Consider the following 24,607-nt stretch of genomic DNA (forward strand, 5'->3'; position numbering starts at 1 on the left):
CAATTTTTCTCCCTGATGCGGTTATATCTGATATGCTGCGCTGACTCAGCACTCCCTCATTTACAGCCAGCTGCAGCGTGTGTGCCATGCACGGTATACTATTGAGGCCACTGTCCTCCAGAGCCTTTACCATGTTCCGTGCATTATCTCGGACAATCAGATGCACTTTAGACCCGTCAATGTGCCAAGTTTCAAGCATGCTAACTAAAGCCTCAGATATTGCTGCTGCAGTATGTGACCCAACAAACTCTTGTGCCTGAAGCAAAATTGTTTGCAATTTAAAATCGGCGTCTATCCACTGCGCTGTTAAGCTGAGCATGCTAGTTGGACTTACGTCTGAGCTCCAAATGTCAGTGGTAAAACTTAGAGCTGGGATGTCTGTGGTCGTGAGCTTATGAATGACGTGGTCAAACATTTCAGGTAGACAGGTTTCTGCAAAATAACGTCTGCTTGGCAGTGTGTAACGAGGCTCAATGTGTTGTATGAGCTTACGAAATCCAATGTCTTCCACAACAGAGAATGGCTGGTCATCTAAGGCAATAAATTCCATTATTTTCTCTGTAATGCCTTCTGCTTTGGCACTATCATTTGCAAATTTCTTAATTTTTTCAAAGACTGTGGCGACAGAAGGTGTTTGTGTGCTAGTAGTTGGGGTACTTTTAAGCATTGTTGCTTTTCTGTACTCTTCATGTTGAATTGAATGTCGTGTTTTCAGGTGGTATATCAACCCGGTTGTGGAAAATTGCCTCTGCACTGTACCCCCTCTTGAAATTTTAGCTGAACAAAGACTGCAGACGGCAAATTTGGTGTCTTTATCAGAAACTTTGAAATATTTCCAAACCGCTGACATTGTAAAGTCACTGAAAGAGGACTATGCCTCAGCTATAGATTTTAAAAAAAGGAAAGTAAATTAAAATCTAAAGTTACAGATACATAGATATTATACACACAATGCCACCCAAAGTGGTTAGGCTACTTTCACACTAGCGTTCGGCTGTCCGCTCGTGAGCTCCGTTTGAAGGGGCTCACGAGCGGACCCGAACGCCTCCGTCCAGCCCTGATGCAGTCTGAATGGATGCGGATCCGCTCAGACTGCATCAGTCTGGCGGCGTTCAGCCTCCGCTCCGCTCGCCTCCGCACGGACAGGCGGACAGCTGAACGCTGCTTGCAGCGTTCGGGTGTCCGCCTGGCCGTGCGGAGGCGTGCGGATCCGTCCAGACTTACAATGTAAGTCAATGGGAACGGATCCGCTTGAAGATGCCACCATATGGCTCAATCTTCAAGCGGATCCGTCCCCCATTGACTTTACATTGAAAGTCTGGACGGATCCGTCCGAGGCTATTTTCACACTTAGCTTTTATATGCTAAAATAATGCAGACGGATCCGTTCTGAACGGAGCCTCCGTCTGCATTATTATGATCGGATCCGTTCAGAACGGATCCGATCGAACGCTAGTGTGAAAGTAGCCTTATTTAAAAAAAAATGTCACTCTCCTCCCTCGTCACTCTCCCCCTCCCTCCCTTGTCACTCTCCCCCTCCCTCCCTTGTCACTCTCCCCCTCCCTCCCTTGTCACTCTCTTCCCCCCCCCCTCCCTTGTCACTCTCATTTCCCCCCCTCCCTTGTCACTCTCATTTCCCCCCCCTCTCCCTTGTCACTCTCATTTTACCCCCCTCCCTTGTCGCTCTCATTTTACACCCCCCCCCCCTTGTCACTCTCATTTTACACCCCCCCCCCCCCTCCCTTGTCACCTCTAGTGTAGCCTGTGTAGCGTGGCCGAGCTCTGTTCGGTCCGCGGTACAGAGCAGACCCCCCACCCCATAACAGTGCCATCCACAGACCCCCACCCACCCCATAACAGTGCCATCCACAGACCCCCACCCACCCCATAACAGTGCCATCCACAGACCCCCACCCACCCCATAACAGTGCCATCCACAGACCCCCCCACCTCCTAACAGTGCCATCCACAGACCCCCCCACCTCCTAACAGTGCCATCCACAGACCCCCACCCACCCCATAACAGTGCCATTCACAGACCCCCCCCCCCCCACCTTGCTGCTCCAGTACAGACTAGTTATTATAAAATGTGTACAATTAATAGAAAATAGCGGGGAGGGACTGGGAGGAGGAGCTGGGGGCCGGTGCGTTCACTGTTCTCCGGCCCCCAGCTCCAGTAGTTATAAAATGTTGTACAATTAATAAGCATTCTATTCATGAGGCCCCCTCTGCAGTAGAACAGCCACATCCTACTCACAGGACTGCTATCTTAATGCTGGCCGCCGGGTAGACGAGCGGCAGCGTCACAACTGACGTCATGTGCCCGGCCTACTTTCTGAATGAAGGAGGCGGCGCAGGCATGTGACGTCAGTCGTGACGCTGCGCTCGTCTGCCAGGCCGGCCAGCACAGCCCTGTGAGTAGTATATGGCTGTTCTACTGCAGAGGGGGGCCTCATGAATAGAATGCTTATTAATTGTACAACATTTTATAACTACTGGAGCTGGGGGGCCGGAGAACAGTGAACGCACCGGCCCCCAGCTCCTCCCCCCAGTCCCTCCCCGCTATTTCCGGCCGATAGGTACAACTATCGGCAGAAACAGATTAGGTGCATTTTCGGCCGATATTTTCAGCTGCCGAAATTTCGGTGCACCCCTAGTTACTAATGATTGTCTGAGGAATGTTCTGCCATGCTGAATGCATTTGGGCAAGAAAAACATCAAGATCTGTTGCTGGTACCTACAGTATCTCACAAAAGTCAGTCCCCCCCCTCATATTTTTGTAAATATTTTATTCTATCTTTTCATGGGACAACCCTGAAGATCTGACACTTTGATACGATGTAAAGTAGTCAGTGTACACTTTGTATTACGGTGTAAATTTGGTGTGCCCTCAAAATAACTCAACACACCACCACTAATGGCTAAACCACTGGCAACAAACGTGAGTACACCCCTAAGTGAGAATGGCCAAATTGTGCCCAAAGTGTCAATATTTTCCTGCACTGCCTTAACTCTCTTGGGCATGGAGTTCACTAGAGCTTCACAGGTTGCCACTTGAATCCTCTTCCACTCCTCCATGACGACATACGTCTATTTTGAAAAGACAAGCTCTGGATATGGAGCCGAGCATGTGCGCTCAACTTCTTTGGTCGACCATGACGAGGCCTGTTCTGAGTGTAACCTGTTGTCTTAAACCGCTGTATGGTCTTGACCACCATGCTGCAGCTTGCAATTGCTGATTATCTGGTACCCTACCCCTTGTGTTTATCCACCTTCTCCTCAATGGACATCCTCCTATCCCCAACAAAAACAGAGCAGATTGTTTCCATTTCTACTCCCTCCTTTTATATGTGCAAACTGAAGCATTGCCATGTTGTTTGAAAGAGGACCTTTCATGTTTTGTTTTGTTTTGTTTTAGTTTAGATAAATACCTTTCCTTGCTGATGCTTCCACCCTGCCAGTTTTTTTTTTTCAAATGTCGCTCCTACGCCCCGCGGTGCCCCCCTGCAGTTTTTCCACTCAGTATGTTAATACTGATCATCGGTACAGGGAGGAGGAGATGCCAGGGTTTCTCAATGGGTGTTTCCTTCTCCCTGGCTGTGCCACGATCCAAACACAGCAGAGAACATCACAGCCAAGGAGAAGGAGACGCCAATTGAAAAACCCTAGCGGCTCCTCCTCCCTGTACTGATGCTGGGTATTAACATACTGAGTGGAAAAACTGCAGGGAGGCACAGAGGGGCGTGCGATATTACGACATTTGAAAAAAAACAGACTGGGTGGCAGCATCAGCTCGGGGTACCCCGCAAGGAAAGGTATTTATCTAAACTTAAAAAAAACATGAAAGTTCCTCTTTAAAGCAGATGAGCCTGGGCGAGAGAAGCTTCATAGATCAGTTGGTAATCTGCATCAAGCAGCAAGTCTCTTGCTGGATTTCTCACCTTCATCTACAGCTGGACAACGTGGTTGGTGACAATGGCAGGAACATTGTGGCTGCACTTCATTTGGGGGAAATAACACTTGTTCCCTGCATGGCGCACATCATAAATTTAGTGGTGCATCAATTTTTGAAAAAGCAACATGGCTTGCAGATGGTGTTGGTCATGTCCAGGGGACTGTCCAGCCATTCTTATGTTGCTAAAAAGGCCCTTCTGAATGTGAAGTGACAAAATGGTCTGCCTTTGTACCGTTTGAATTCCACCTCACATATGCTGAAGCGTTGCTATGAGCAGCGTAAAGAGATTAATGATTTACATGATGCATGAGACCACCACAGCAGAGCATATGTTATTTTGAGCGCAGGCAGTGACAGCTCATCAGGGACATGTGTCGCATACTCAACCCCTTTGAAGAGGCCACCAAAGTAGGGACAAGCATTAACATGGCATCACCCTGATCCTTATATTTGTACTAATGCTCACGCTGATGCAACAAGGACTAGAGGAAGGACAACAACCTCCACAGCTTTCTGGGGATCCCGTAGCTGATAGGAGCCTGGACGGATGAAGTCGCGTAAAGGAGGAAGTGAAGAAGGAGAAGTTTGTGGTGCAGGGAGACATGGAGTTTTCCCAGGCACAGCTAGGGAAGGAGGTTGGCGCTCAGTATGATAGCTATGCTGCTGATGACGATTGGCTCCTCAGGCATGCTGGTGAGCATTACAAACTGCATACTTGGTTGCCTACATGTTGGCAAGCATGTGGTTAGCATCAAGCAAGGTGATGACTACTGGACAGCCATACTTTTAGATCATTGCAATCAAAGCAAAAAGGGGAGAATGTTTTACTAATGCCTGTCATCTGCATTTCTGCCCAGGAGTCCTATCTCCAGCCTGGCTGTCAGAGACCTCCCGCCCTCTCTGGTGGTGCTACCCCTACAATAAGTCTCAGAAGGCACAGCAACAGCAGCAGCCAATTTAGTTTTTTTAATGTGATGGAAGTTGTTTTTAAGTGCTGTGCCAACCTGACGCATATCCGCAAAAGGACAAGCATTGCCTGAACAACCGGGTTCAGTCGTACCTGGACTGTGCCCTTTCTTCTGCACATAGCCTGTCCCCTGACTCCATGGACTTCTGGAAGGCTGGAACTGGCCCAGTTTGATATATGTACTGTCTTGTCCAGCCTCCAGTGCAGGGTATTCAGTGTGGCAGGTGGCATAGTCACACACCTCCAGCTGATGCCAAGGAGTAGATCTGCCAGAGAGTCATACACAGATCATCAGGCCAATGGGAGCAGATTCAATTCTGGTCAAATGTATTTGTTCTCTGTTCTGACTGATTGTTCAGAATTACACCTCAAATGTATTTCAAGAAATTGGTTCCTCTCTAGTGATATATTTTTCCTAATCTTTGGATGGTGTGTACAGTATGTATGAGTCGCAAGCACTTAAAGGAGTTGTTTCATCTGAGACAATGGGGGCATATCATTATGATATGTCCCCATTGTCTGATAGGTGCGTGTCCAACTGCTGGGACCCGCACCTATATCAAGAATGGAGCTGGCCAAAGTGGTGGCTGTATGACTCTGGTCCGACCATCACCAAGCTCTCTCCCCATAGAAGTGAATGGAAGTGCACTGTTCATGACCAGCCTCTGTTTCCATTCACTTCTATGAGCCTGACTGATATATCCAAGCCAGTGCTGCGCATGCACAGTGCACCCTCCGCCATTTTCAGGGCTCCGTTTAGGAGATAGGAGCGCGTCCCAGCGGTGGGAAGAAGTTATGGTGTGGGCCATGCAGTTTGTTTACTTGACAGTGATAGGACTGAGATTTGGAGAGACCTCGGTGTGCACAGTGTCCTAGCTGCAGTGATGATGTTCGGGTCACAGGATTATTCTTTGGCGCTATATGTAGTTGTGTAATCTGGAAAGGCTGCAGGATAAGGCTACATTCACACAAAAATTAAAAAAGGCACACAGCTGTTTTTATAATGAATTGAAGTCAATGGCGCTATTCACATGGCCATTTTTTTTTAAGACGAGTGAATAGTGGTTGTGAAAAATAGGACATGTCCTATTTGTGGCCGTTTTCGCTGCCAGATGGACCCCATGTAAATCAATTGGACTATTTTTAATGGCCATTTATACAGTAGCTTATCCATGTAATGGCCGTTTAAAATGGGTACACTAGTGGAAAATGGCCATTTAGGGGTTAAACTAAAAATAAATTGCCTTATCCGCTTGCACACACAAGGCAGTATCTCTTGGTGCTGAAGGACCTGTGCTACCAACGTGATGACCTCACCACGCTCTTCCAGCATTATTGCTTAGGACGCATGGTGACATCATCCCACTGAGAGTGCAGGTCCTTTAGCACCAAATGAAGAGCGACTTTTCTCTACCCATGCAAGTGGATGATTAATTATTACTGATGGGGGCCACCCTGGGGAACATTATTAATAACTGGGGCCACTATGGGGGACATTATGTATACTGCAGGGGTTGGTAATTAATTTAAAAAAAACAAATAAAAATCATCTAAATCGTCCTCAAATAATGGCGGTTAAATATTAATGCAAAACGTCCAGACGACCAAGAAAGGGATGCAAAAAATGTTTGAAAATTTTTCATGAAAAACTGAGCATGTCCGTTTTTTTATTGGCTTTTTTTTTTTTTCACGTGTGAATGTAGCCTTAAGAGGTCACACAAAAAAGTCTCACCACTGAACACCAGATATTTGTCTGCTGCTGGGAAGATCATGATGGGCTCGGTATTACTTTAACTTTATTCAGAGTACAGGAGCTTCACTGATGTAAAGGGGACACTAAGGGACAACAATACTGTAGGGGGCATACAAAGGGGGCATAACTACTGTGTGGGGGCACTTAGGGGTATAACTACTGTTTGGAGACCTCAAGAGGACATGCTACTCAGTTAGGGCACTTAGGGAGCATCAGTACTGTTAAGAGGGCACTAAAGGGGAATTCCACTGTGAAAGGGACACTGAGGGGAGATAACTATTGTGTGGGACACCAAGAGTGGATTCGTCACCTTTTGTAAAGCGCTAGGAAATGTTTTATTTATGTATCTGTTATGACTGATTGGGTGGGGGTTGCAGGGAAGTTGCTTAAGGTGGGAGCCAGCGTTTTCTAGTAATAGTTATGGTCTGTTTGGCCACCACTGTTTTAGTCAATTGATACTTGAATTTTGTGCCATGCCTTGTAATTTCTGTGGATTTTTTTTATTGGAAAAGTTATAATACTTCAATACAATTTTAATGTTCTTCATTTATTCATAATAAAATGTGTTTTATTCTTGGCAGATGACTGTACCAGGAACTTAGAGAAACATGAGAAACATCTGGTATCTTCAGATTTTGCAGTAGATGATTGTGGTATTACACAAGATACATTTGAAGAGCATGCCAATATCCAAGGTTTACCCTCATCCAATCACAGCCACAATGCATCATTTGATTCTTTTAAACAGGTCCAATCTTTTGATTCATCACAGACTGTAACACAGAATAAAAGTCACAGAAGAGGTGCTAAACATCAAACAGCTCACGTAAGAGGGAAGCCATTTTCATGTTCAGAATGTGGGAAAGGTTTTTACAATAAATCAGATCTTGTTAGACATCAGAGAATTCACACAGGGGAGAGGCCATTTTCATGTTCAGAATGTGGGAAATGTTTTCACAATAAATCAGATCTTGTTATACATCAGAGAATTCACTCAGGAGAGAAGCCATTTTCATGTTCAGAATGTGGGAAATGGTTTAGCTGTAGATCAGGTCTTGTTATACATCAGAGAAATCACACAGGGGAAAAGCCATTTTTTTGTTCAGAATGTGGGAAAGGTTTCCACCATAAATCAGATCTTGTTAGACATCAGAGAATTCACACAGGGGAGAGGCCATTTTCATGTTCAGAATGTGGGAAATGTTTTCACAATAAATCATATCTTGTTATACATCAGAGAATTCACTCAGGAGAGAAGCCATTTTTATGTTCAGAATGTGGGAAAGGTTTTCACAATAAATCAGATCTTGTTAGACATCAGAGAATTCACACAGGGGAGAGACCATTTTCATGTTCAGAATGTGGGAAATGTTTTCACAATAAATCAGATCTTGTTATACATCAGAGAATTCACTCAGGAGAGAAGCCATTTTCATGTTCAGAATGTGGGAAATGGTTTAACTGTAAAGCAGGTCTTGTTATACATCAGAGAAATCACACAGGAGAGAAGCCATTTTCATGTTCAGAATGTGGGAAATGTTTTCACAATAAATCAGATCTTGTTGTTCATCGGAGAGTTCACACAGGGGAGAAGCCATTTTCATGTTCAGAATGTGGGAAATGTTTTCCCTGTAAATCGGATCTTGTTAGACATCAGAGAAATCACACAGGGAAGAAGCCATTTTCATGTTCAGAATGTGGGAAATGTTTTCACAATAAATCAGATCTTGTTGTACATCTGAGAGTTCACACAGGGGAGAATCCATTTTCCTGTTCAGAATGTGGGAAATGTTTTAACCGTAAATCATCTTTTGTTAGACACCAGAGAATTCACACAGGGGAGAAGCCATTTTTATGTTCAGAATGTGAAAGGTGTTTCTGCTATAAATCATCTCTTCTTAAACATCAAAAAACCCACATATAAGAAAAGCCATCTTCATGCTTAACCCGTTGGTGATCTCCCTTATGTGTTTTTATTGTGGTCACTCACTGGCTTTATTCCTTCAAATACTCCTTTTTACAGGGAGATAAAACAGCGCCTTGCTTTCAGTTACCAGAGGTAGCTGAGGGCTTGGAGCGATGATTGGAACCGCTGTGAGAGCTCCTCAAACAAACATAGTCTCCTGTATTGAATGAATATTGGTAATTAAAGGACAGATCCAGTTAAAAGTGAAACTAAGTTTATATATAAATTAAAAAGTATAAAGCTGCACCAATGCGTCCAGGGTCACAATGTTGTGCTCACAGTTAAATAGAATCACCTCTTCTACACAAGTTAAAAAATCTAAAAAGCAAAAGCAAAACTGGGTACTCATTGACAATGGAGAAAAATTAAGAGCAAATGTATTAATATTGAACAAATAACATAAAATACAAATAAAATTGGTACAATAGATAGCAGCAGTCTTGGACACCTCAGGGGGGTCTCTAAAGTGCTAAAATCATTAGCAGCATATGATACTCCCATAAAACCAATAAAGTCAATAAATCTATAGCTATAGAGTAAGATTGATTACTCTTTGGCAAAGTTTAGTTGCATCCGAAACTTATATCTTGGTACATACGAATATTGTGAGTATTCGAATCCTTTTGAAAATTCTTATAGGTTATCTTCAACATTCAAGATTATTTGTGTGAATAAATAATTTAGTATAGTTGAGAAAATTTTGCACAAGTTAGCGGCGTCCCGCTACTCTTAACATACAAATATGCGTCCTAGTCTTCAAAATATTTCTTAATTATTAGATTCCTTTAGCTGGTTAAGTTCTCATATATTATCGAAGAAACTCTTGAGTAATATCGAATTAATATGGTATGCGATATACACTCGCCTAAAGAATTATTAGGAACACCATACTAATACAGTGTTGGACCCCCTTTTGCCTTCAGAACTGCCTTAATTCTACGTGGCATTGATTCAACAAGGTGCTGATAGCATTCTTTAGAAATGTTGGCCCCATATTGATAGGATAGCATCTTGCAGTTGATGGAGATTTGAGGGATGCACATCCAGGGCACGAAGCTCCCGTTCCACCACATCCCAAAGATGCTCTATTGGGTTGAGATCTGGTGACACTGGGGGGGCATTTTAGTACAGTGAACTAATTGTCATGTTCAAGAAACCAATTTGAAGTGATTCAAGCTTTGTGACATGGTGCATTATCCTGCTGGAAGTAGCCATCAGAGGATGGGTACATGGTGGTCATGAAGGGATGGACATGGTCAGAAACAATGCTCAGGTAGCCTGTGGCATTTAAACGATGGCCAATTGGCACTAAGGGGCCTAAAGTGTGCCCAGAAAACATCCCCCACACCATTACACCACCACCACCAGCCTGCACAGTGGTAACAAGGCATGATGGATACATGTTCTCATTCTGTTTACGCCAAATTCGGACTCTACTACTTGACTGTCTCAACAGAAATCGAGACTCATCAGACCAGGCAACATTTTTCTAGTCTTCAACAGTCCAATTTTGGTGAGCTCGTGCAAATTGTAGCCTCTTTTTCCTATTTGTAGTGGAGATGAGTGGTACCCGGTGGGGTCTTCTGCTTTCTTTCCCATTCTGACATTCAGTTTGGAGTTCAGGAGATTGTCTTGACCAGGACCACAACCCTACATGCATTGAAGCAACTGCCATGTGATTGGTTGACTAGATAATCGCATTAATGAGAAATAGAACAGGTGTTCCTAATAATTCTTTAGGTGAGTGTATATTCGTGAGAGATATATTAAAGTGCACTTTTTTTAACTCACGATTTGGCGTCCTCGCTACTTCTTTTTCCCACGCTTAGCTAGCACCGCACTCTGACCTTGATTCTTGTTCCCGTGCCGGTTCACAAAGATTCTTACATGCGGGTTGATTTATGTTCTGGAAGTAAGGATGTTCCTTTTCAATAGTGTTAAAATCGCAAAGAGTTCTTAGTGAGAAAAACCAGCAATGTCTCAAGAGTAGATCTTCTTAATCTTTCATGGGGGATGTACCAAATGCGTTTCGGGACTACCGTCCCTTCCTCAGTGGTAATTTCCTACCCATGATACCTCCCTAATTATAGTGGTGATCTTCAAAACATGATGTGGATTCGATTAATCAACAATAGCCCCTCAAAAAATATTATAGAAATTTTTAAATTAGTCAGGAGTACATACACTTGCATAATACAGGGTGTGGTTTCCAAATCCGCAAAAAACGCATCAAACCCCACATGCGGTTCTGGTGCGGTTCTAATGCGTTTCTTGCGGAAACTCATAAATCAAGTTCCTTAGACCCTTTCTTTAATTAATAAATAAGTTCTTCATAATAAAATATACATAAAATCAAAAATATACACAATCAGAAAAGCATTTTAAAATACACTTTGCCAAATTTTCCTTAAAAATATAAAAACAATAATTACATATGGGGATATTTCATTAAAAACTGAGTATTTTGTTTTATTTTCTTATTTTCTCATATACAATAATATTGGTGTGATTGAATGAGGATATTGTAATATTATTGTATATGAGAAAGAAGAAAATAAGACAAAAGACTTCCCACAGTTTCTAATGAAATATCCCCATATGTTGTTTTTATATTTTTAAGGAATATGATCACTACTTTTTTGGCACAGTGTATTTTAAAATGCTTTTCTGATTTTGTGGGGATCAGACTGCGGGGATCAGAAATTTCCGAAAGCGCTGAAAATTGCAGATACGGGGACGGTTGCAGATACGATTGCAGATACGGGGGGGTGGGGGGGGGGTCTCAGGACCGCCCTGCGCATTGTCCCAGGGTACCTGCTGACTGATTTCAGCAGGCACACAGTTCCGATCACCGCGCGGCAGTGATCGGAATTACACATGATGTACCAGTACGTCATGTGTCTTTAAATACCAGGACATCGTGCCGTACCGGTACGTCATATATCCCCAAGAGATTAAACTGCAAATACAGGGCCTATATGTGAAAGTCCAAGACATGTGGAAAAAGGGGCGGCATTCACACTTGTAAATGGACAGTTATTTGCAGTCAAGTGGAATGACAGATAGGATGTAACATAGTTTATAAGGCTGAAAAAAGACATCTGTCCATCCAGTTCAGTCTGTTATCCTGCAAGTTGATCCTGAGGAAGGCAAAAAAACCGAATTCATCCACTACACCATGTTGGAAATTTTTTTTGAAATTCATATAATTTTAAAGATAAATAAAGGGATTTTTGTAAAGACTGTTGACTTGGGTAATAAAGCACAACTGCAGAGGACATCTGGGTCAACAGTTTATAGAACATCCTACCTCATCATCCTGTCATATTCTATAGAAACCTCCTGATATATGTTCTGTGCAAAGTATCGACTAACCTGCCTAGTTATAGCGATTATTATTATATAGCTTATTTCTTTATTGCTTACATAAGGAACCTTATATAAAGCCCGGACTCCAAGTATAATCAGACAGTTGTATCGTGTGTTATCTGGTTGTCTCACTGCAGGAAATAAAGATTGCCTACCTTCTGATTCAGATGACTTTGTTCCTCAATTGATTGATAGATATTTAACATAAAACTAAGCAGATGGAAATATATTTCTAATAAAGATTTTGAATGTGTGTGTGTGTGTGTATAATATATATATATATATATATATATATATATATGGCTGCCAAGCCAAAAAGAGGGAGAGTGGGATCCTCATGGGGGGGGGGGGGGGGGTGACCGCCTAAAGTTTAATTGCCCGTGCAGGACAAAGGTGATTGTCTTTCTCTGAAGGGAGGTCACGGGGTGTCGTGTTTGGAGGAACCTAGAAACTCGCTGTCCTCCCTGCCTCCCATGTGACTACAGCTAAGGATTATATCATCCAAGAATTCTACGAGATTACAACTTTAATGGACCACATATGTATCTGGTAGCTGACTTTTATCTGGTAACTCTCACTGTATTATCACCTGTATTTGCATAGCTGACCATTGTATATAATCTGTGTGTATAGTGTTATGTCTAGTGCACCCTTAAAGTGGTTGTCTCACTTCAGCAAATGGCATTTATCATGTAGAGAAAGTTAATGCAAGGCACTTACTAATGTATTATTATTATCCGTATTGCTTCCTTTGCTGGCTAGACTAATTTTTTCATCACAATATACATGTCTCGTTTCCATGGTTACGACCACCCTTCAATCCAGTTTGCACACTATAGGAAAAAGTGCCGGCCTATGTGCGTTCCTATGGTCCCGGCCAGCAGAGAAGCCAGTGCTTTTTTCTTTATTGTGCAAGCACGGCCACCGATGCTGGATTGCAGAGTGGTCATAACCATGGAAACAAGACATGTATAATGTGATGGAAGAATGTGTCTAGCCACCAAAGGAAGCAATATGGACAATAACAATATATTAGTAAATGCTTTGTAATAATTTTCTATCTCTTATATATGTAAAAATGAATTTCTGTCTGTCTAGATGTTATTTATGCGCAACTAAACAACTGGACCGATCTTCACCAAATTTAGCACTCGGGTACATCAGGTGTCCGGGAAGGTTTCAGACTGGGTCTCAGCTCTCTAGGACGTACCGTTCCTGAGATATTCCCAAAAAATGAGCATCCCCCCCCCCCCCCCAAATACAAGCCTGCAAGTTTTTCTGTTCAAATTCCAAGTACCATAAACACAGTTTTACTCCAAGTTTCCATAACAACCCAGCCATATTTCTTTACTGCTTAAAGGGGCGGTGACTGTGAAAGTCACAGTTAAAGGGACGGTCACAGTTAAAGGGATGTTCACAGTGAAATTCACCGTTAAATGGGCAGTCACAGTGAAAGTAACAGTTAAAGGGGCGGTGAAAGTGACAGTTAAAGGGGCTGTCACAGTTAAAGGGGCGGCCACTGTGAAAGTCATAAAATGAAATATACCGTGCGAAGTCGGGTCCTTCTGCTAGTACATGATAAATGTCATTTGCTGAAGTGAGACAACCCCTTTAAGGCAATTAAATATTTCATTTATTCTTGCACTGTTCTGTTGTCTCGGTCCACAAATCCACACGTCCTTGTCTCGGTATTACGTTACATACTACCTTGGTTGGTTTCTGACCCGATATAACCCTGTTAATGGACCGTGCTTATATCTAACGAGGAACTGGTGGCAGTCTACTGGGCTAGCAGGGCTCTGTTTTACTGGGGCAGTGAAAGGGCTCTCTTAGGCTGGGTTCACACGGGCGTGACGGATTGGCTCAGGGTGCGTTCAGTGAAACTCACTATTTTGCAAGCAAGTTCAGTCAGTTTTGTCTGCAATTGCGTTTAGTTGTTCAGTTTTTTCCGCGCAGGTGCAATGCGTTTTGATGCGTTTTTCACGAGCGTGATAAAAAACTGAAGGGTTACAAACAACATCTCTTAGCAACCATCAGTGAAAAACGCATCGCACCCGCACTTGCTTGCGGATGCAATGCGTTATTAACGCATCTCTATTAATTTCTATGGGGCCTGTCCTGCGTTACAAACGCAGAATATAGAGCATGCTACGATTTTAAAGCATTGCAGAAGTGATGCGTGAAAGAAAACGCTCATGTAAACAGCCCCATTGAAATGAATGGTGCCGGATTCAGTGCGGGTGCAATACGTTCACCTAATGCATTGCACCCGCGCGGAAATCTCGCCCGTGTGAATTCAGCCTTAGCCTGTCAGGGTTGTGAGTGAATGTTGTGCCATGCCGGAGGTAGTGTGGGTCACCCTCTCTCACTCCCTGTGCCTGTGTGGACACGGGCTGTCTGTGTAAAATAGTTCCAAGCTGACCTTGCGTACTCCCAAGAAGGGCGTAACATGTCTTGGTAACCAGTGCCAAAACCGTACCGCGTGATCCCGATGTACAGTGACGTCAGGTGGGGCTGTGAGGTGCGGATTAGGTTCCCTGGTCCATTGGCTGAAAATCACCCCCAAAGCATTAGGTTCCCACCACCATGTTTGACAGTGGGGATGGTGTTCTTTGGGTTGAAGGCTTCTCCTTTTTTTACGCCAAATGAAGGAAACATCATTGTGACCAAACAATTAAATTTTTGTTTCATCTGACCATAACACAGAAGACCAGAAGTTGTCTTCTTTGTCCAGATGAGCTTTTGAAAAGGCCAAGCGAGCTTTTGTATGCCTTATCTAGAGAAGTGGCGTCCTCCTTGGTCTGCATTTTTATTTTTATTTTAAATCCACAAAGAGACTTCCGGTTCCGGCGCGGGCATGTAGAGACGCTGGTGACCTATGCTCTGCTCCACTGCCGAATATATTTGCTAGTCCTGCTACTCTGAGAGCAGCTGGAGTATCGCCGCTACTAAGGTGAGGCTCTAGCAACTGTATGGAGCGTTACCTGCTGAGAAGTGGGCAGAAATCTACTCCCCAGACGGCAACAGACACCGAGAATATAGACGAGGTCTGTCCTAAGATGGCGTTGTTTCCTCCCTCCTCACCGAGACATGCATCGTCAAATGAACAAGAAGCTCTGATCAGCAATACACAGCTGGACCTTTTTAAAACCTCTGGTAAGGCGATTGATATCAAGTTGCTGGCCACTGAAGTGGCGAAACAATTAGCCCCCGATATTATAGCCTTTTTATCAACTACTCTGCACGCTGTGCTTAACAAGTTACAAGAGGAGGTGGAATTGCAAGATCACAGGTTATCTGAGGTAGAGCAGCGGATGGCTTGTATTGAGGAGGCTACGGACACTGCGCAGAAGATGCAGGAATTATATCAGCCTGTGGGCAGAGCGGCGCCCAGGGGTCCCCCTGCACTTACTAGTATGCCTGGGCGCCGCTCCGTTTGCCCGGTATAGGCTCCGGTGTCTCAGCCCTGTCTGTTGTACTGGACTGATTTTTTGTCCAATAGCCAGGCTATGAGCTGTGCGCTGCGATTGGCCAGCACTGCAGCAAGGGACACGCCTCCTACAAAAAATCAGTCCAGTACAACAGACGGAGCTGAGACACCGGAGCCTATACCGGGCGAACGGAGCGGTGCCCAGGCATACTAGTAAGTGCAGGGGAACCCCTGGGCGCTGCTCTGCCCACAGGTATAGTTAGTTTTTAGTTTGTATACTAGTGAAAGGTCCTCTTTAATGATCGTGTTGAGGACCTTGAAAACGGGTCCAGGCGCAGTAATTTACTCTTGGTAGGTGTACCAGAATCCGTGCCAATAGCGGAACTTCGCCACGTTTTCGAGGTGGAACTGCCACAGGCTCTGGGTCTCCGGGGTGGAAGAAGGAAGGTGGAAAGAGCCCATAGAGTGGGGCCGTGGAGAGATCAAACGATGTCTTCCAGCGCGCAAGTGGACCAGAGGCTTAGACAGGCGATTTGTAAATATCTGGACTACTCCGACAAGGAGGACATTCTGCAGGCTTAGCGTGCGAGGAAGGATCCATTGTTTCTTAAAGGGACTAAGGTCCTTCTCTTTGCCGATTATTCGGTGGAAGTGGAGCGAAAACTGAGGGCTTTTGGGGCAGTGTGCACTAGCCTCTATAAAAATGGGACTAGATTCCAACTGGCCTACCCTGCTATATTGCGGATACAGCTCTCTGATGGTAGCTCCAAACATTTCAGGGATCCAATGGAGGCGGAGGAATTTATGCGGAATCAAGCGGATCGCAGGCAGGGATCCACCGACATGGAGGCTGATCGTCAAGATACCAACTTGCGGGCTGGAGGCAATGGATGGCACCGGGTGCCTCAGATTTCCTCATCTCTACCACAGATGATGTCAAAATTTCCGAAACCTTTGGGGGCAAAATTAGCGAGGAAGACGGGAGGACTGTGATTTCATCGTCTGGTCACATCCTGGTTATTTGGACCTATTCTTCAAATCCTGTGTTTTCTTTTCATTGTTACAGGGATGATTATAGGGACCTTTAATAGTTCCTGGGGAATATAGCATCTAATTGGCGGTGGTGTGCCGCGTCCAATGCTAGAAAAAAGGAAGTTCTTGAGCTGATTGTGGTGCTAACCAACAGTTATTTACTTTTGCTAGTTGTATTTCTTTTTCCTTAGCCATGGTTTTTTATGTGGCTGATTTCTCTATGTTTTGGGGCAATGCATGAGCAGTCAATTTCTAATATTTCATGAAGTGCTGTCGGGCTGGGAGGCAGTGCTTCAATAGATGGTTTTCAAGCTATGACAGAGGGTGGGGAGGGGTTTTCTGTCGACATATGGGTCTCACACTAGTAACAAATTTATGAGGATAGTCTCGTGGAACGTGAAAGGTTTGAAATCTCCTAATAAGCGCATGAAGGTTCTTAGACAATTGCGTAGACTGAAGGCAGACATTGCGCTGTTGCAGGAGACCCATCTGTCGACAGCAGACTTCCATAGGATGAAGAAACTGTGGGTGGGGGCGGTATACGGTGCTGCGGCTGTAGATAGGAAAGCGGGAGTTTGAATTTTAATAGGCTGTCACATGTAGTTCATTCTGAGGAAGCAGATGACATGGGGAGGGTGATAAATCTTCACATTTCAGGCCCTTTTGGGGATTATAGTCTATATAATATTTATGCACCGAATCAGGGTCATAAAGCCTTCTTTGACTCGCTATGTACTAGAATTTTACAGGATACGCATAGCGCTAAAGTAGTGGGGGGGGGGGGACTTCAATGCAGTGATGAATCAGCGGGAGGATAGGAGGTCAGCTAGTGGCCATACTCAACAATACACTCTGGGGGACTTTGCTGAGTCGTTGTCTCTCAGGGACGTATGGAGGTTCTCTAATCCTCAGGGGAGGGAATTCACTCACTATTCTCAAGCGCACAAGAGTTGGTCCAGAATAGATTACCTGTTTTTGTCATCAGAATGGCTGACATTCCAATAGGTGATATGGTAATTTCAGATCATTCTCCGCTCCTGTTAGAACTTAGAGAAGTGTATACTGGGGGAAGTGAGTTCATATGGAGATTCCCTAATTACTTGGTGAAAGATAATTTGTGAAACTTTTGAAGGGGTGGTGGATGGAATCTGTTGATGACAATAGGGAACACGCGAATAATCCGATATTGTTCTGGGAGACGGCTAAAGCTGTTCTGAGAGGTAGGTTGTTGGCTTATGTCTCCTCTATTAAAAAGATAGCTAGGGCACAGTATGAGAGAGCGAGCGAATGTTTAAGAGATGCTTACAGTAACTTTCTCTTGGCCCAGACCCAGATAACCAAAGAACGCTGGGTCTCGGCTAAGAGAGACTTTGATGAGTGGGCAGAGAAACTTGAGATTTCAAAGCGGTCCCAACTAGTTGCTCGTCTCCATAGGTTTGGCAACAAGTCTGGGAAGTTGCTGGCCTCTCTGGCCAAAGGGAGATGCCCATTAAGCCATATCCAGGCGGTGAGGAGGGGTGATGGAACCAGGGAGCACAGACCACAACAAGTTGTTTGGGCACTATATGGCTGAATTTTATCGAAACGCTGGTGATAGAGCAGAAGAAGGGAAGGCCTTTTTGGAGCGAATTTCCTTGCCAACTCTGACAGGAGAACAATTTAGTGATTTGAATGCCCCCTTGACGGCAGCGGAGGTTCAGGCAATTATAAAATCCTTTCCCTCTGGTAAGGCCCCCGGCCCTGATGGGTATACGTCTGACTTTTACAAAGCTATGGAAGCCCAGGTGGTACCGTATCTGACTTCGCTATATTCTTCTCTGGTTGAGGGGAATGTGTTGCCTGATCGAATGAATACGGCCCATATAACGTTGCTTCATAAGGCTGGTAAGGATCCAGAAAGCCTGACATCTTATAGGCAAATTTCATTGATAAATCATGATCTTGAAATACTATCGAAGTTGCTTGCCAATAGATTAGCCGCTGTTCTCCCTACTTTGATTTCCCCAGTGCAAGTAGGCTTCAGGTCTACTTGCACTGGCGGTCAGGCGGCTGTTAACAATTTAAGGAAGGTACTGTTGGCCCTTTCAGTGGTGGGGAAGACGGAGTATCGGGGGCAGGACCCAGCCATTCTCACTTTAGATGCCGAAAAGGCTTTTGATAGCATTAACTGGAAATGGCTGGGTCTTACCCTGGACTCGGTAGGCATCAAGGGGACGTTTCGTACGTTCCTAGATGGGCTATATCTAGGTCCGAGGGCAAGTGTATGTACAGGAGGTTATCTGTCTGATTCTTTTTCGTTGCAAAGGAGAACTGGGCAGGGCTTCCCCCTGTCTCCTCTCTTGTTCGACTTGGCGATAGAGCCATTGTCAAGATGGTTGGACTCAGATGAACTATTTTGAGGGTATGTGGGTAGGAAAGAAACAGATGTGTGCGGCTTAATTTGCCGACGACATCTTACTTTTCATGGCCAACCCTGCAAGGGATATTGGGAAGATCATTAAGGCCTTGGAGGATTTTGGTTCTCTTTCTGGGCTAAAAATCTATAGATCAAAGAGCGAGTTCCTATTCTTGAAGGGTGGGGGGCAGCGAGTGACGGGAAGTGGTCTGGGGGGGTATACCAATAGCGCGCTCTCACATAACTTACTTGGGTATTAAAGTTGGGGTCACTCTTGAATCCATATATAGACTCAATTATGATCCGTTAATAACTAAAATAGTTAAGGAATTATAAAGATGGCATGATCTTCCGTTGTCGTTGTTGGGGCCCAATCATCTTATTAAGATGATGTCAGTCTCCAAATTGCTTTATCCTATGCAGACTATCCCCATTTTGTTAAAGCATAAAGATGTCTCTAGAATTGTTAAAGCGTTCACAACCTTTTTGTGGCATGGAAAGAGGCCTAGAATACCAATACATTCCCTAATGAAGGGGATTTAACAAGGAGGGATAGCTTTTCCCGATATAAGGGGATATAATCTGGCCTGCATGGCAAGGCACGTATGTGACTGGATAAATGGATCTAGTTATTACTCAGCCTTGCCGTTAGAGAGGGAATTCTGTGCTCCCTGGTCTCCTGTTGCATTGCTGCATGCGAGGTTGCAGGTGATTCCTGTGTGGATCAAGCAATCTATGTTGTTCAAAGATACAATAGCTATGTGGAGGATTTTTTCCCGGAAAAAATACTGGTTATCCTACAGGATCTCCAAGCATCTTCCTTTATGGAATAATCCTGAATTCGTGCAGGGTACAACGAATAGATTGTTTGAGGAATGGAGATGGAAGGGGATTCTGTATGTAAAACATTTACTTCATGACACGGAGCCTAGATGGCTGACGGGAGGAGAGAAATGTTGATTGAAAAATTCTCTTTGTCCTCCTTCCAAACTATCCAATGGTCTCAGATAAAGGAGGCTGTGATAAATCAGCTGGTGTTGGTGCAAAAGGAGGTTCGTAGGAATATTCTGGATAGACTCCTTGATTTAGGGGGCAGGAAGGTATCAATTTCTACAATTTACACTGACATGAGGACGGGACTAGGGATAGGAGTAAAAGCTTTGGGAAATGGGCTGAGCAGTTAGATGATAATGATGTCGAACAAAAGATATTGAAAGGTTGGGAAGTGGTTAGGAGACATGTCATCAATGAGTCGTGGAGGGACACTCAGGTTTAATTTATGTACAGGGACATATATGGTTTTAATATCCCCCCACATCCAGCTAAACCAGACAGAATAACCAACTGCCCAAAGTGTGGTGTGGGTTACACTGACTTATTCCACGGGATTTGGACTTGCCCATAGAGTAAGAGGTTGTGGGAAAAGGTGAGGGATTTGGTCTGAAGGATCTGGGGAAGGGAGTTTACATTGTCCCCCCAACTGTATTTATTTCATTACGAGAATGATGAGGTTGTGTCACAACCAGACAGCTGAGAATCTCTGACAGAAGCCTTTCAGAACCTCCTCCTTGAGTTTTCTTTGTTTTGAATTTCAGTTCCTCATCTCGTTAGCCTCTCTCAGCTGTCATGTAGTTGGACTGATTGCATCCCTTTAAATTCCTCCCCATAATGCATTAGTGTGCGGCTTATGCAACTTCCTGGAGTGTGTGTGCATGCTGATCCTATTTTCCAGCCTTCTACAAGATGAGTGCTGTACATTTATTTGTGATTTTCTGTTTGCTGGATTTTCTGTTTTGCTGACTCCCTCCGTGTCTAGTGTAGGGAGCCGGTCATCGTGTCCCCTCACTATTGTAGGGTGTTTAGGTGGTATATAGTCGAGGTACGTGGATATGCGATCATCCACCATTGGGATTTTCGCATAGGCTGAGCAGTCAGGGAGAGTGCCAGGTCTTATGCAGGGGTCTCCATTTTTGTTCCTTAGTTTTGGATCCAGTGAGTCATATATTCATTTTGCATTGTCTTGTTTCCTGTACACCTTCCGTGACAGGTTGGTCGAGGAGGTTTACCCGTTTATTTCATACTGTGTGTATGATAGTAAAACGCAGTATTCTGCAAAAATGGCTTCAAGCTGATACTCCAGGGTTGCAGTTCATAATAGAACAATTAAAAAATGTATTTCATTTGGAGAGGTTAAATTCTCTTGATGCAAAAGAACGACAATCTAAGGGGTTATTTCAGAAATGGAAACCTTTTATTATTCATTGTATGTCTGACAAAGAGATACAGTTAATTATGAAGCCATTTACACTCACAGAATGGTACTTAGAGGGTCAATTGAGGGGGACATTAGGCCGCCTGTTACTCCAATCTTCTAGCTCATCTTAGTTTTATGGAAGTATTTTATTTTATTGAATTGCTCCTTGCACTCATAGTGCTGTTCTGTGTTCAGAGGTGTACAGCTGGATGTATTGTCTGTCTTGTTGGAAAAATAATAAAGAATTATAAATAAATAAAAATATCCACAAGATGGTTAGCAATGACTTCAGCAGGTTTCTTTTTCGTTAAGTCTTTCTCTGGAGTAAAATGGCAAAGATACCTTCCACCAGGCTCACTGCTAACAGAGTAATGCTCTTCTTGCACAATACTTGGGAACTGATGACTTGAGTTATCTGCTTGTAACAGAACTTTAGTGGAATCTTGGCGTCCATCAAAGAAGATACAGTCAATCTTGCCTATCCGGCATCGAGAATGATATTCTTCATCAAGTGATTTCATGACTTTTTCTTGGGCCCTTTTTTACGATCAACTACAAGTCTCCTGTCTCCTTCAGTAATTAATCCAGCATCCCAAAAAAATATAACTTTGCTATGAAAGCCTCTTCCTCTTCCAGTTTGCCTCTGCCAAGTAATATGTTTTTGGCCTTTTCCCAGTTTTCTTCGATCTTCTTCAGGACTGTGGCTCTCGAATTTAAAATTGGCACCACAAAACAACTGTTTGCTAGCTCCCACTTTTCAAGCACTTCTGGATAAATATCCTTTGCAAGAGTGGCTGCTGGGTAATTTCTGACATTCTCTCCACTCTGCTCTCTTAGCAGAAGGCCATATCTTAGAACATCACGCAGAGTTGGGAGTTCAGAAGGCAGACATTCTCGACCCAGTTCCAATGATGTTACTCATGTAAGGCTACTTTCACATTAGCGTTCAGGGCTCCGCTTGTGAGTTTCGTTTAAAGGCTCTCACAAGCGGCCCCGAACGCATCCGTCCAGCCCTAATGCATTCTGAGTGGATGCGGATCCGCTCAGAATGCATCAGTCTGGCACCGTTTGGCTTCCGCTCTGCTCAGCAGGCGGACACCTGAACGCTGCTTGCAGCGTTCGGTTGTCCGCCTGGCCGCGCGGAGGCAAACGGATCCGTCCAGACTTACAATGTAAGTCAATGGGGACGGATCCGTTTGAATTTGACACAATATGGCTCAATTTTCAAACGGATCCGTCCCCAATTGACTTTCAATGTAAAGTCTGGACGGATCTGTCTGAAGCTACTTTCACACTTAGAATTCTTTCTACAATATAATGCAGATGGATCCGTTCTGAGCGGATCTCATCGTCTGCATTATATGAGCGGATCCGTCTGGCCAGACCCCAGACGGATCTGCTCTGAACGCAAGTGTGAAAGTAGCCTAAGTAGAAGTTGCCAGTCTTGTCTTCCTTTTACTAGCCATGGTTCCGAATTTTCAGATTGTGCAAGTGGAAGAAACTATTCGTGCCTGGAAAAAGAAAGACAAGAAAATTTTACTATTTATATAAAATTTGACATTAGTAAAAATGATTAAAATAACACTCTGCTGCAAAGGAGTATTGCTAGTTTAAAAACTTTTACGAATGGCATAACATTTTTTAAAATAATTTATAGTATAATATAAGTATATTCTTAACTTTAGAGCAGAAGTACAGACAGAAATAATGAGTAGGCACTTCTTGAAACAAAACAGTTTGCTGCGAATTTTACGTAAAATGTCAAAATATCACAAAATGTAAGTAGCTATTTGCCAAGCAAAACAATGTAATTGCCATTTCTTGTAAATATTATTGTGAATTGCTAACCAAAACACAACTTTTTGACCACCCTCATTTTTTTTAACAACAAAGTAAAACAATTTGACACGTCCTATTAACCCATCTAACAGCAATGTTTCAGCTCACTCACTGGAGCCTTTGTCAAGCTGTGCAAACATGTGCCTAGTGCAAGGTATATATAGCAGTTTTAATCAACATACATAATTAAAAAGTGAAACATGCATACAGTTGCAAGAAAAAGTATGTGAACCCTTTGGAATGATATGGATTTCTGCACAAATTGGTCATAAAATGTGTTCTGATCTTCATCTAAGTCACAACAATAGACAATCACAGTCTTCTTAAACTAATAACACACAAAGAATTAAATGTCACCATGTTTTTATTGAACGCACCATGTAAACATTCACAGTGCAGGTGGAAAAAGTATGTGAACCCTTGGATTTAATAACTGGTTGAACCTCCTTTGGCAGCAATAACTTCAACCAAACGTTTCCTGTAGTTGCAGATCAGACGTGCACAACGGTCAGGAGTAATTCTTGACCATTCCTCTTTACAGAACTGTTTCAGTTCAGCAATATTCTTGGGATATTTGTTGTACATCACTTTCTTGAGGTCATGCCACAGCATCTCAAATGGGTTGAGGTCAGGACTCTGATTGGGCCACTCCAGAAGACGTATTTTCTTCTGTTTTAGCCATTCTGTTGTTGATTTACTTCTATGCTTTGGGTCGTTGCTCTGTTGCAATACCTATCTTTTGTTGAGCTTCAGCTGGTGGACAGATGGCCTTAAAGGGGTTGTCCGAGTTATTTTTTTTGTTCTTTCTATGTTCCTAACTAAGCAAATGTAACAGCTTTCCAATTCACTCACTTTATCTCCAGTGGTTGGTTTCTCAGATTTCACTAAGGGTCACATGACCTGTGATGTCAGCTTCTCTCCCTGCTCTGATAAAGGTCGTTTACAAGCCTGTAAACGAGACGTCACTGTGCTGGCCATGCCCCCCTTCACTGCCGTCTACTCTCTGCTAGGATTCTTAACCCCTTCAGCTGCACAGACTCAAAGCTTAAGTGTTTACTGTGTAGCTGCAGGCAGTGAGGAGACAAATGCTGGGCACAGGAGCTGAAAGAGAAGTTCTGCAGAGCATTGCAGGTAGGAGAAGATCTTGTGTGTATTAGCAGTGTCATTAAACAGGTGGAACTTGTAGTCCTACACATACAACATGCTGCAGAGTCTCCTAACAGGCAGACATGTCACTCAGGGCAGCTCTTGTATTCACTCCCTTAGCAGTGTCATTATACAGCTGGGACTTGTAGTCCTACACATACAACATGCTGCAGAGTCTCCTAACAGGCAGACATGTCACTCAGGGCAGCTCTTGTATCCACTCCCTTAGCAGTGTCATTATACAGCTGGGATTTGTAGTCCTGCACATGCAACATGCTGCAGTCTCTCCCAGCAGGCAGACATGTCACTCAGGGCAGCTCTTGTATTCACTCCCTTAGCAGTGTCATTATACAGCTGGGACTTGTAGTCCTACACATACAACATGCTGCAGAGTCTCCCAGCAGGCAGACATGTCACTCAGGGCAGCTCTTGTATCCACTCCCTTAGCAGTGTCATTATACAGCTGGGACTTGTAGTCCTACACATACAAGATGCTGCAGA

At 43.9% G+C, this 24,607-nt stretch overlaps 1 pseudogene; it reads left to right on the plus strand.

Moving 5' to 3' along the window:
• Positions 1-24,607, plus strand: part of LOC122940390 — a 1,294,760-nt pseudogene that overhangs the window by 124,592 nt on the left and 1,145,561 nt on the right.

The sequence above is a fragment of the Bufo gargarizans genome, chromosome 6 (assembly GCF_014858855.1).
Source record: "Bufo gargarizans isolate SCDJY-AF-19 chromosome 6, ASM1485885v1, whole genome shotgun sequence".
Taxonomy (NCBI): Eukaryota; Metazoa; Chordata; class Amphibia; order Anura; family Bufonidae; genus Bufo; species Bufo gargarizans.